General features: G+C 39.1%; 1 protein-coding gene across 3 annotated transcripts in view; it reads left to right on the top strand.

Annotated features, from left to right (window-relative positions):
• Window positions 1-1,884: 1,884 nt before the first annotated feature.
• Tafa2 (TAFA chemokine like family member 2) overlaps window positions 1,885-12,748 on the top strand; it is a 481,707-nt gene continuing 470,843 nt past the window's right edge. For 2 of the 3 annotated variants that reach the window (XR_010049340.1, XM_063255054.1), the window contains exon 1: window positions 1,885-2,066. The gene's annotated coding sequence lies outside the window, so the exon portion shown is untranslated. Of the gene's footprint in view, window positions 2,067-2,253; window positions 2,398-12,748 lie in introns of those variants that run through there. The other variant, XM_063255056.1, reaches the window with a different exon arrangement.

Here is a 12,748-nt window from a genome sequence, read left to right as displayed (position 1 = left end):
AAACATGTGATACTTACTTTACTTTCAGAGCCATACATACGGAAAACCTTAGAGCAGGCCATCTTGCGATTTATAGTAGTTGAAAAGAAATATAAATATTGGCTCAGAAAAATATTTCCATGTTGTAAAGATCTTATGATATTTCCTGGGTTAGCATTCTCCTTCGTTTTAAATTTTGTATAATATTTTAATCACCAAATATAATCAAAGTAAGCCCAAGACCCTTCCTTTGAACTCATATGCACACTTATTTAAACCAACAGTCAATTTGCCTAAACCTGGAAGGACATTATCTTTCAGATTCGCGCTATTAAATTTCTGTAAACACCAATGAGTTCCTTTAATAAGGAATCTGGTTACATAAGGTTGCAGTGCAAATTCTTCCTATATATCCATTAGAAGTCACAATTTGTAAAAAACCCGCACAGTTCCTGAAATCAGGTACTATTTTTTTTGTCAAGAAACAAGAGCCCTGGTTTGAATCAGGTTTTCCCTCTAGAGGGAGACAGAGTCCAGCATTTACACCAATGGCCGCGTAGTCCCTCACCTTTTCACTCTTTCTGTTGCAGGAGCGCTGTTTGCTCTCCGCAGAGGAGCCCGCAGCTGGAGAGAGAGCAAGGGGAGGCCGCGCCGCCTGGTCCAGTTGTCCCATTTTGCTGCTGAACTCAGCCCCGGAGTGTCAGCACCTATTTGCGCCCTGCTTTCTTTGCGCACAGAGAGCATTTGCTTCGTGCTCCCTGGGCAGCTAACCTGGGTGGGACGGAGGAGGGGTGCAGAGTGGAACGGGAAGGGAGCTGCCCTTTACGGAGACTTTCTAAAGACCAGCCCTAGTGTATTTTGACAATACGTCGCCTTGGGGGCGGTGACGCCGCGACAGGCTTTGATTGCTTTTGGTTTACTTCTTTTTCCTCTCTGGATTTGTTTCCAGGAGCCCCGCTCCCCATTCCCTCCTTTCTCGTCGCCCCCCGCCCTCCTTTTATAGCAGGGACGCGGGTGGCACTGCTCGGGTAGTCGGTGTCGGTGTCCGAACGCGCCTCTCCTGGGCGGTGACGGCGTCAGCGCTCTGGGGACGCGGCCAGCCGAGGGTTTCCCTTCCCTCCAGTACAGGATGCCTCGGGGACAGCGGGTGGGCTGCGTGGGGCTCCGCCTGCGGCACTCGGAGGCCAGACTGGGGCGCTGCGGCTGGGCAGGAGTTGTTGCTAAGTGACTCCGAGAGGGCAGCAGCGGGACCCGTCCACGAACTGCGGGTCGGGGGCACCGAGCCCGAGGAACGCGGGAGTCTTGCGGGGGACACCGGCCGAGCCCGGAGCCCCCCTTCCTTTCCGGCCAGCGCATAACCACCCACTACTCCGCCTCGGAGGCCCGCGACCTGCGAGAGCCGGGGAGCTGGGGAAGTGCGAGGCGAGGCCGCGACCCTGAAGGTGAACCGCGCCGCGGCAGCGCCGTTCCGCGGGGACAGAGGGCGGGAGAAGGCGGGCGGATGAGCGAGCGCGCGCGTGTGTGAGCGGGGGCGACGCCGGCGAGAGGGAAAGTCTGCGCTCCGGGTTAAAGCAAACAAATCAGAGATGGAATGAGAGCTGTGACTGCAGCGAGCCCGCCTCGATCCTCGCAGTCTGGGGAGCGGAGCGCAGCCGGCGAGGACGCGGGCGGGCGGCCGGAGCGAGCGCTGCCAGCGCTGCGGGACCCCGGCGCTCTCCTCCTCCCCGTAAACACATCTTTTGAGTACTTTGACGTTGTGCGGTAAAGAAGAGGGACAGATCGGGCGCTCCACTCCACCCCGCTCCGGCTTTAGGGAGATTCCAGTTTGGATGTGAAGAGATTCCCGAACCCTCACTGCCATCGGAGCAGGAAACACACACTCGCGCGCGCGCACACACACGCACGCTCAGGGCCACACTCACGCCCTCCACGAGCACACACCGCCAGGCTCCGGGTCCCTATGCCCCTGGATGGTGACGGCGGATTGGCATCCTGGAAGCGATGCGAGAGCGATAAGACTGGCGCCGGCCCGCGGAAGCTGCAGGGACCTCGCTAGGTGTTGCCGCCACCGGGAAGCCCGGCTGCAGGTAGGCAGGTGCGACCGCGCCTCCGGACGCCCGGGCTCTGGGGACCGCGGGCTCGGAAGCCCCCGAGGCACGCGTTTCCCTCCCCTTTTTCGGGGCTCGGGACCAAGGGAGGGGGTGACAGGAGGGAGGCAAGAGCTGGGGGCAGAGGATCTGGCAGGCAGTCCGGGTGAGGCGGAGTGGAGGGACGCCCAGGAGGGACCGGGGTGCCCAAGGAGGCTGGGGAGCGGTGCCCTCCTCTCTTCTCTGCCCCATTTCTCCGCACACCGTCGCGACCCGGTGGAGGACTGAAGTGGGGTTTAATTGGATTCGTCACCCAGACCAAGCCTGGCCGGTAACCATTTTGAACTCCTACTCCAGAGTTGGGGGATCGTGTTCAAGAGAGGATTAGTGATCAATGGCATGTGTCAGGTCGCCTATCAGAAATTCCTACTTTCTGTCCACTTCTGATTAGTTAATTCTCGGCCTGTCTGCAGAGATGGGCGTTTCAGGGAGGCTATTGATTTCCTTACCTCTAACTACTGTATTTTCATAAAGAATAATGCTGTAAGCTCCTGCGCCTCATTTATTTAAAGGTTTATTTTAGATGTAGGGACAGGCACTTTATTAATGAACAAGTCTTTTGTAAAGGCTACTTACTCCAAGGGACCTTTAGAAAAGGATCCTTTGATCAGCAGCCTTCAGAAAAAGAAAACCGCTTCCGAAAAACTAATTACTTTTCATTTTTTCTGATTAGGTGTTTGACAAACCTTGCTAGTAATGCTGGGTTTTCCTTTCCATTTGCTTTTCTCTCCTTTTCTATTCTAAAAGGCTAGGTGTCTACCACGAGGCTTTTTCTTAGGCTACTGATCTTCACTTATCACAGGGTAACATGGTATTTGCAGAAACTGCTTTTGAAAGGGAAAGTTGGAGAGCCCTCGTCCCATTTTTCCTAGAGCAGCAGTCTGAGCTATCCAGTCTCCGTCTGAGAAGGACGGCGCCTCTGGAACAGCCCTTGGGGTACACCGGGTGTAATGCTTGCTATTCAGTATTCCACTTCCTGACCGAGTGTTAAACAATTGCCTGAAGTCTCGGGAATCGAAAAGGTAGTTGCTACGGTGGTTTACTTCTCTTCACTTCGTCCTAGGTGGTTGACTTGTGACAATAAGAGAAAAGAAAATATCCTTTCTGTGAGTGTGAAATCCCCTCTTGAATTTTGTAAAGTTGTTCATGGATTAAAAAAAACCCCACGAAAACCACAAAGGCCCCTGCACTCTTTGAAAAGTATTCCCAGAGCATCAGTTTTGAGGGTCCTCCACACAGGACAGGATGAATTTGAAATGACTATTGACTGAGTGGTAATTATCTGGTTCCTGTCTTCCCACCTAGAGTGTTTTAGAAGTCCACATTCAGATTGTTATCAATTGACACTTTAAAACTGCTCAATTAGGCAATATAAGCTAAGACAAACAAGGAATTAATTTAAGATTTCCATTTAAAGTGATAAAACAAAATAACTAGCACAGGAAGTTAAAAATACTTCTAGCACTTAAAAAAGATGCAGAGCGTTAGGGTTATTTGTATTTACTCTGGCCTTTTTGTGTGCACATATACTTTTGGATGGGTGAATCATTCACCATTATGGAACTGACACCTAACATTCTTAATTTTTTTCTTTTAAATTTTTTATTAGGACATGTTTTTAAATAGAATATTTGGCGTTTAATTTAATTGTCTCTTTTTTTTACTTTGTTCTGGTTCTTATCCTGAGTCAGTTGGATCGTAACCTTTTCAGAACTCTAATAAGTTTTTAAAACCATCACTAACCACTCAAAGGCATTAATAATCACACTGAAGCTGAGTTTATTTTCATTTTCTTAGTCTTCAATGAAAACAATTGAATTATATTAATTATGGCTATAAGACCTTGAGAGTAATCTTAACTGCCAACTGAATACTTTTAGGAGTCTTTTAAGAGGCAAACATAAATACAATTTTAGTGCATTTTTATTAAAGGAGGCATTATTTGAGATGAAAATCTCTACTCTTTTCTTGCCTTTAAAATGTAGTAGTTTAGAATGCTTGAACTCATTTATTTATAGTGCTTAGACAATATCTTTTAAAGAAGAACCTAAAAACCTTTACATGAAAGCAAACATTATGTAGTTCTACAAGTTGTGCTAGAGGGGGATGGAGGGTTTATATGTGATTCTGAATCAGAAAAATATTAACTGTTTTAACAATGACAAATCAAAGAATTTAGCTTGCTCATGGATCTGTGTCAGAATGGAAATGCATTGTGTAGAGACTACATTATAGTATTTACTAACCACCAAGTTATAAAATGTGATGACATGGCTGTAAAATGGAAATCTGTTTTTAGACATGGCCACTTTTCCTTTTTAAAAATTTATAAAATGATGAGACTTTGAGAATGATAAAAAAATTTTAGAAAGATGATTCTATGTCTTATCAGAAAATTATAATAGTCGTGAGTCCAAGATGGTCCGCAAAAGTGCTTTGATGACCACCTTAAAATGTATTGTTGTATTGAAATGTGTGAAGATCTTTTTCAGGCTGATTTAGCACTAATTGAATGCTATGGATTACTCCATAGAGAAAGGATGAGGTGGGCCTCTCTAGCATTTTCAAGGCATTTCTTATCATGGCCCCTACAAAACAGTATTGTTATACTGTGCCCAAGTTCGGCTGTAACTGCATACTAGTGAACATTTACTGATGAGCTTTCTAAAGCATGTCTCAAATGAAGACTATTCCAAAGTGTCATCAGTTATTTCCAATATACTTGAGAAGATGAAACAACCAGAGTGCAAGCAGTTCAGTGCCCCTGCTTTTAATTCTCTAATATTTTATTAGGGATGCCTCATTAAGTCACATTATTCTGCAGCTGTTTTGCTCATTGAAAATTCAAGCAAAAATAAAGAACTTCACTGTGCAGTGTGATTTTGTTTTCTTGGTTAAAAAGCATAAATTGAAATGAAATAAGCATCCAACATAGTCCCTTTTGACCTATGCCTGACATTTACAAATGCAATTCATCAATCTATTATTAGTTGGGCACCATCAAAACAATAAGAAATGCATTAATACGGATTGCTGCTAAAAATGAAGGCCAAGCCAGCTGAATTAACCTCATATTTGGCCCACATGCTTGCACAGTACTTCATTCTGTATCTTGCTTTTGAATCATTGGTTTTTCTAAGGGCATATAATATGAAGAATGTGCTATTTTATTTGAAAATTCTTTGATCATTTTGAACTACTTGGAAAGGGTAGAACTATTTAATTACTCCATTGAAAGAAAAGGAATAATTTTACAGTGAGGTACCATGAATCTTTTTAAAGCACAGCTTTACTTTGGTTTGGAATACAGCTTGAAATGAGTGATAGACAGGTAGACTTGATAAATACAGACCTGTAAGTTAGTTTCTATTTTTTTGTTGTCATTGGCCACTGATGTATTTGGTAAATTCCAGAAGATCTGACTCTGTTCATTCATTCAGTGATTCAGTGTGCTTATTAATAAAATAAAACTAATTTTTATTCTTACAGAAATTTTAGACTTATAAAATATGAAAAAAGTAGTATTTAAAATCAATTCTCTATAATATGCATCTGTAAAATCACACAAACACACAATTTTTAATGACAACCATGTAAAATACTGACTTTTTTGTTGAATGAGCAACAAAAGCTATAAAAAGTCCACATTTTAAAATACACAGTTTTCAATATTTTATATCACTTAATCTGTAGCATAATTTAACAAGGTTATTTATAATTGAGTTTTATTATTTGAGCTACTGTTACCTACAGCATATTTTTTTTTTCTGAAGATAGTTTTATTTGCTAGGCTATAAATGCAAGAAAAAAATCCACTTTCTGCTTCATGTAGAGAACTTTGGGAATGTGTTTATTGACACTACAACTGAGAATTCCAACACATTTTGAAACTCAATATATTTATATGTTGCCTTTATTATACGTATTTCTCCACAGTCAAAATACAAACCATGCTTTACACTGAAGCTACTATTGTGGTTTGGCATTTACAAATTTTTCTGAAACGTTTGATATTACACTCCAAATTATGTTAGATTTCCAAAACTCATCTCTTTCCAATGTGTATGTGGCATATGTATGCTGGATTTCTTCTTGTATGATAGATAGGTAAGCTAATAGCTGAATCGCTGTAAATCGGCTCACTTCTGCAATTGATCACTATTGCCACTGGAAAATAAGACTTCTAGTCTGCTTGGATATAAAAGGAAAAGTGAATATATATAAGCCCTAAAATGAATACTCTACTTTGTTCACAGTGGCCCATGTGAAGTAGGGATGTAACTAACGAATCAGTTGATTTGCTTATGTTAAACTTTTTTTCATCAGTCCCTTCAATCTCCTATAGTGGCTTCCATAGTGGCTGTGATTATTTTAAAATTTCTCCTGAATGGCCACTTAGAAAAGGGACGTTTTCCTTTCCTCCAGCAATAGTAGTATTGCTATTATACAAATGTAGTATTTCAACTAAATTTATATTCACATTGCTTCTTTTATACTGTAGATTTTGGCAATGCTTTACAGTGAGATTCACTATTGTGATAATGTTGCATTTTAGCAATCATGGCAATAGGCCGAATTTAGTACTTCGATAAAATGGAGACAACTAGAGAAATAAGCCTGATTTGCTCTTTAATCTCTAGGAGCTATGTAAAGCTAACAACCTACATTAAGCCCGGGGAGTTCAGCATAGCTTTTGATTAATGCAAGGTTTGTTTTACTAAATATTTTCATATTTTTATGAATTTTGCTACTGTGAACTAGTCACTGTCTTAATTGCACACACATGAATGGGCAACTCAGTTGCCCTTTAAAGGTCACACAAAGATTCTAAGCCTTTCAATTTGCAGTGTTAATTGCCTATGGCCTCCTACCATTGCATACTGAGATTTCTGTTGAGCTTAATAATACAGAACAACATTTTGCTTTTGTGAATTTTGGAATTACAAACAAGCCTATGAAGGAGCCATAGTAGATATTAGGCAGGAGAATTTTGGAAAAGTATGCTTTGGAATTAAAAGTTTTCAAGTCAGATTGACCTGGGGTGATGAGAGGACAGATTCTTCCTGGAGAAAAATAAAAACCCATCATTTAAAATTATTATTTATCTTAAAGTTCCACTTCGTTTTCATGTCTTGTTTTGTGGCTGAGTCCTTCTTTTCTTTTATAAGATGTTCTTTTTGGAGATCTCAATACTTAAGTATTCATGGAAATAAATATACTTACCCTTTTCTAATGGTTTCAATTTTTTTTTGAGGCAGGGTCTTGCTAGGCAGTTCAGGCTGGTTCTGACTTCACTTTGTAGCCTAGGCTGATCTCGAAGTTGTGGTGATCCACCTGCCTCAGCTTCCTGCATGCTGAGATTACAGGCAAGTGCCACCACACTCAGCTTCCCAATTCTAATATCCATAATATGTTTATTTTATTATGTGTAAAATCTATATAAATATAGCTAGGTGTGATGTTACACATCTATAATCCCAGCATTTTGGTAGGCTGAGGCTAGAGGATACCAAGTTGAGCTCAACCTGGGTAACTTAGTGAGTTAGCAAAAACTTGTCTAAAATAAAAGGCCTAAAAAGAGGCCTGGAAATATGTTGAAGTGTGAAGGTCTGGGATAAAATACTGATACCAGAAACGGAGAAGGAGGAGGGGAAGGGAAGAGAAAGAAGAGGAAGAAGAGGAAGAAGAAGAAGAAGAAGAAGAAGAAGAAGAAGAAGAAGAAGAAGAAGAAGAAGAAGAAGAAGAAGAAGAAGAAGAGGAAAAGTAGCAAGAAGTGGGTGAGGAAGGGAAGGAGGGGAGATGAGAAGAGAAAGGGGAAGGGGAGGAGAAAATCAAAGTATGTACTTTGTCACATTTTGCTTTTTTTCTGACTTTATGTTTTTTATCTTTATGAATTGGAGCAAGCAAAGATAGGCACTAGCAATGTGTTACATGGTCATAGGAACCAAAAAAAAAAAAAAAAAACCACAAAAACACCCCTTCAACTCAGTGATAGAGGAGAGATTTTGTTGGAGTATATTCTTTGAGCAAGTAAGCTCTGAACTTTGTTTATGGGGATAGTAGAGCATTATGTATTAATGAAATGAATGTGACTGCTCCCATCAGCTGGAAATTCAGAAACGACTAATTGAGAACATACAAGGAAAATATTACATATTTATTATATGTGTGTAATCTGCATTGGCTTGTGGCCAATTCCAAATTCACAGAGACACTGTCCAGTACTATTTTATTTAGGATAGAAATGCCTGGTTATTGTAACATTATTCCCCCTAGCTTAACCTTGTGTAAATGGGAATGATATGTTCAAATTTGTTGGTGCCAAGTGTTCAGAAACTTTCTTCATAGAAATACCCAGCAGGCATAGTAGTAGTGATATGATCTTTTTTTGTTTGTATTTTCCTTCAGAAAGTTGAGTTGACTTGAGTGAAATAGCTGTAACTTTAATTCTTCTTTTTTGTGGTGTGCAGGAGAAAAGATGTAGATTATCCACACTTCAGAGAGACAATCTAAAGGCTCACAGGAAAGTGAAAGTGCATTCTCGTTTCTCTTTCAGACCACTGGTTGGTGTTTTTATAAATATATGTTCAGAATTAAATCAAAATTTAGATTTTGCACTTTAAAGATATATTTTCTTCTTCTATCACTTGTTACTGGTAATGGAAAATTCATGAATTTGCTCTTGTGATTAGCAAATGACTATGATAATATCAGTGTGGGGTGGTGCAAGAGATCTGGAGATATTTTTGTACCTCAAACAATATCTGTGTGACTCTAAGAAAATCATTTTATTTTCTTATACCTCTCAGTTTCTCAGCATCATCTTTTCTTTAATGAAATTTTCAAGATAACTGGAAAAGTACTTTTAAAAAAAGTGTTCACCCTTTCTAAGCATCATGGTATGGAATGCATGACTTATGTATGTCTTGAGAAGTTATTACTAGTCTTTTAAAGTCAAGGGGATGTCTCTCATTAGTTACAGGGGTGTCTACAAATATTCTGTAGATATACTTCAATAAACAAGCAGCTTTGTAAGACTGGATGGTGGTGATGCTGATTGCAATGATGTTTGAAGAAGCCTGGGAACATGAAATTGAATCAGACTAAGTCTTATAATTCAGGTTAGCTATGTTACTTAGTCTTTATAATATATATATATATATATATATATATATATATATATATATATATATTTAGTTTGTTTGTTTGTTTGTTTGTTGTTGTAAACCAGTTGTGCTAGGCCATGGGTTTCAGGCTTGTTAGGGTTATGTGTCCTTGTGGTACTTTTGGTTCTGGCTTTCTTTTCTTTCTTTCTTTCTTTTCTTTTTTCTTTTTCTTTTTTTTTTTTTTGGCATCATGGATTAAACTCATGACCTTTCGCTTGCCCAGCAGGCACCTACACTGCTGAGCTAAATCTCTGGCCCTGGTTCTGGTTTTCATAGACACTGAAATGAAGTAGGCTGATTTGATCACTCAAGTAGATCTCAGCTAGCAAATGAATAAGCATTATGTAGTACATGATGATTAAACACATTCATTCAAAATCTGTGTATGAATTTTTAACATCTATAATTTAGGAAAATCTTTTGATTATTTAATAAACATTTGGCATTGTGAGTTTTGTTAAAATAAAAATATCATTGACTAGGGTATATGTACACAAATATTTATTTTTCATAGTTTTAGAAGCTAGAAGTTCAAGATAAAGGTGGGGAGAGAGAGAAAAGGGGAGAGAGAGGCAGAGAGAGAGAGAGAGAGAGAGAGAGAGAGAGAGAGAGAGAGAGAGTGCATTTCTCTTATAGAGGCACTATCTCATACACAGAGGCTCCACTTCATGACCTCCTCAAAGTCCCAGTTTTAAGAATAATCATATGGAGGATTTGGGTTTCACCATATGAAATTTTAGGGAATAGGAACATTCATTCCATAAACAGAAAGCATTTTTTAGATGCTTGGGGCATCTCAATGATAAAAAAATGTCAAGGACACTTTCTTAGGGGATTTTCTTTTCTGTGTATTACTTGAAGTTTTGAGGTGAATCTAAAGAAATGACTTAGCAGTGTACTGACTTAGCCTGTACTAATAATTCTTGTTTATAATTTTGAAGAGCAGGTCCGAAACCAACTGGTTAAACTGGGTTGGAATACACTGTGAAGAGAAATATCATCGTATATATTAGGGTGAGGTATGCAATGCAGTGAATCAACTCCAGCTTACAAAGCCTTTCACCAAACTGAGTTGATACAAACAGTAGCTCTTTTTCCTGAATTACATGTTTCTGACTTTTGATCGGAGACATGATGGGCTCAGGAGCCTCTTGAAGGAGCTGCAAACTTAAACATCTGTTAAGTCAGCCTGAGAATGGGAGTGACTGAAGCAGACCAAGTGGAAATGGATAAATGACAGCTGACAGCTTGGCCACAGTGTTGGGGAGACTATAGGGAAAGGTGGAGATTCTGACCAATATCCAACTGGGACGGGTGAGTTGGGGCTCACATGTTACTGCATGTTACCATGCTGGAATGTGGTGTTGCTAGATTTTTATGACTTTCAGAAGAAAACTTAGACATGCAGATTTTTTAATGTGAAATTTTGAGAGTTACAAATGATGGCAATCAACTTGAATGTGAAATCCTATATGGGTCACAGGCCTATCTGCAGGCCATGTGCGTCACCGTTGACCCGGGTATGTGAGGACAGCTAGTCCAGGTATGTGTATTCTAGCTCTTCCGTCATCTCTACCCACAATCCTCCAGTCCACTTGCATATGGAGCCAAGTTAATTCGGAGGAGTAGAATGGGAAAGATTAGCAGTTTATAATAGTTGTATTTTTTTCTGATGACTCATTATATAGTTGATACTGAGCTCGCTTTGATATTGGTGGCTTTAAGAAATGTGTTGAGAATGCAGAAGTTTAAATTCATGCCAAATATTTTTGCATAGACTCTGTAGTACTTTCTTTCTTAGATTAGGATTACTGCCTCTCAAACTTCTATTTATATACACAAATTACTTGGGGGAATTTTGCTAAAATAGAGGTTCTGGACTAGGGCCTGAGAGTCTGGATTTCTTACAGGCTTCGACAGGAAGCTAATACTGTTGGTTTGTGTTGTGAAGATTGAATGAGTATTTTATCAATGAGTATTACTCCGTTCATTCACAAAGGCAAGATGCCTTCAAATTTTAGTTTGTAGACAGCCTAATCCTGGCCACTGACTCAGCACTTTTCTTAGACTGCGCTGAGCACAGATTCACAAAGTTTTACTTAGCTTTTAGCCTTCTATTTAAAGAACATATGTCCTCCAAAACATAAACTACATTTATTAGTTATTTGGCTTATCTTCTGCAATTTGAAGAAATAAGTTTATTCATTTCATTACTGTCTTATACATAGACACATTGTAGTATACAGGATTAATTTAAGCTTTACAAACCATCATTGCAATTTCAATAGCAACTGCTAACTAAAAGTTTAGATATTAAAATTTTGGTCACATTGTCTAGACTTCTATTTGAGTAGCATTATGAGTGTGTGGAAGAATGGACTTTGAGAAAAGATGGGGTTTTCTGTACGTATTTATTTATGTATGCCATTTATTGAATTTGCAACCTTAGAGTATCTCATTCTTAGAAGATTGTTTGCTTTGCTAATCTTAAGTAACTTTCCAAAAGTTTTTTCTTTATGAATGGAGACATAATACTTTATGACAGAGACTTTGACCTTTTTACCTTCATATATTAGTAGCATTTTGTTCCATAACCTAGTTTTCCTAACGTTACAAATTGTCATAGCTCAGATGTGTGACCCTATTCTGATGTTCAAGTCACATGCTCAGTCCACTGTGTAAAATGTTTTGTTAATGGTTTTAGCAACATAGTGGAAACTTTTAGGTTTACTTATGTGAAAAATTAATTATAAATTGAGATTTGATTTAGACAGTGTTAATCTAAGGAAGTGAATAGTTTGCTTTTTCTAAGTTATATGATTATACTTTGCACTATTCATGCTGTTAAATCTTATTTATTTCCTTTATTCTGAGTGTTTAGAAGTTTCTAATTTACATATACATGCAAATATGCATATACATATACATGTACATTGTCTACGTCTGAATAATGATATGATTTTATTTTACTCAATCTATTAGACTGTAAGCTTTGTGAGGTAGACCTATGTATATCTTATTTATATTAATTCCCAGTGCTTACAGTAGTATCTGGCACATAATAGGTACTTAATAAATTTAATGGGAAGATGATCAGTAGTTACATATTGATAGAGTACATGTTTGTATGTTCCTTAAATGTGTGAAGTATTCTTGAATAATTTTCATTTATTTTAATTGTATCTGTGTATATGTGTAGGGAGAATTTATTTCAACCTACAACTTTCATCTCTAACTTGAATTTAAAGATGTATACATTATAGCCAAAAGGTCAAGGACACAAGTAAAATAAGAATACTAATCAAAGCCCTCATTCTTTCCATGATTTAGCATAACCTGGAGAATTAGGGCTGACAGATGTGTGTGATTTTACTGCTGTATACATTAAATAATATTTGTCAATGTCAAATTTAAGTGTTGTTAATCACATGTGGAATATATTTGGATTGCTTTTGT

This window comes from Cavia porcellus, unplaced genomic scaffold, assembly GCF_034190915.1.
Source record: "Cavia porcellus strain 051 isolate PalLab524CR breed Dunkin Hartley unplaced genomic scaffold, mCavPor4.1 scaffold_8, whole genome shotgun sequence".
NCBI lineage: Eukaryota > Metazoa > Chordata > Mammalia > Rodentia > Caviidae > Cavia > Cavia porcellus.
Note: the sequence above shows the minus strand (reverse complement) of the source record. Positions and strands in the feature narration are given on the sequence as shown.